The following is a 1,683-nucleotide window of genomic DNA, read 5'->3' as shown; positions in this document are numbered from 1 at the left end:
AGAGGTTCTGAGGCAGCTGTCAACTGCTGGCGTGAAGAATGTTACACTTATATTTAGTGCCATCCTAAGACTTGGCATTTTTCCCGTACAGTGGAAGGTTGCACAGATTATCCTCATTCCAAAACCTGGAAAACCAACTGATACTGTCACTTCCTACAGACCAATCAGCCTCCTTCCGGTCTTGTCAAAACTTTTTGAGAAGCTACTGCTAAGCAGATTACGACACTGGCTACTGGAAATGATGACATGGTACCTGACATGGTACCTGACCACCAGTTCGGGTTCCGTGAACGTCACGGTACTGTGGAGCAGGTACATCGTGTAGTGGATGAGATTAGCAGAAGTCTTGAGGAGAGGAGATACTGCTCGCTGCTTTCCTGGACATATCTCAGGCTTTCGATAGGGTTTGGCATGAAGGGCTGCTATACAAAATTAAGAAGTGCCTACTCCACGTATACTACTCCATCTTTAAATCATACCTAAGGAGGTTCTTTCAGGTTAAACACAATGATGAAATGACCACTCTACGACCGATCAGCTCTGGAGTCTCTCAGGGAAGCGTTTCGGGCCACTTGCTATATGTCCTTTTCACGGCGGACTTGCCTACACCTCAACAAGTCACTGTGGCCACGTTTGCTGATGACACTGCAATCCTGGCATCGCACACTGACCCAACAACTGCTTCACAAATGCTCCAAGCTAGCCTTATTGACATCGAAAACTGGCTAAAAAAGTGGATAATTATAGCCAACGAGGCTAAGTCGGTGCATGTGACGTTTACTAGTCCTCCAGTCCTATTAAACGGATCCACTCTGCCTCAGGCAAATGAGGCCAAGTACCTTGGCATGCACCTAGATCGACGCCTTACTTGGAAAACACACATAGCAACCAAGAGAAAATGTCTGAATCTGAAAGCTAGGAAGCTGGAGTGGCTGATAGGAAGGCACTGTTGTATATCAACAGAAAGCAAAGTGCTTATCTATAAAGCAATTTTAAAACCGACATGGACCTACGGCATCCAGCTCTGGGGATCTGCCTGTAACACCAGTATCGATATAATACAGAGATTCCAGTCGAAAATCACCAATGCTCCATGGTTCTTCACAAACGATGACTTACATAAGCAAGCTAACATCAGTTTCGTCAAGGAAGAAATAGGAAAGGCTAGCACAAGATACCATAATGAAGAGATTCAAACCACAAGATTTACCAAACCGATTTTAATTATTGATCATTAATGTGTGCAAGTGCATAAAAAATTATCGTATATGTGAAGTGGGGTTGCTGGATCTTCACTTCATTAATTATTATTATAGTGTCCTTTTTTAACTTACTTTACCACATTCATAAGGCTAGATATCAATGTCAGATGATAGATTGCTTTAAAAATAATAAAAAAAAAATTTATCTTTATTACATTGTTAAAAGTGTAAGAAATATAAACCGATGCAAGCCCATAACAATTATGTTGAAAGATTTGTAATAAGATAAATGCTTGTACCCTTTCAAATTTGTAAAAGGGCCAATAATTATGTTTGTAAATAAAGTTATTTTTGAATTTTGAATTTTTGTCTAGTAAACAGGAGATCGGAAGTTCGAATCTCCCCGGGGCCTAGCAAGTGATGCAACTCTTTTAACGTACTAAAATGTGTCATAATAATGAGATCTATCAAGATTTATATT

This window comes from Nicrophorus vespilloides, unplaced genomic scaffold (assembly GCF_001412225.1).
Source record: "Nicrophorus vespilloides isolate i.1.1-1 unplaced genomic scaffold, Nicve_v1.0, whole genome shotgun sequence".
NCBI classification, from domain to species: Eukaryota; Metazoa; Arthropoda; class Insecta; order Coleoptera; family Silphidae; genus Nicrophorus; species Nicrophorus vespilloides.
This window is presented reverse-complemented; position numbering follows the sequence as displayed.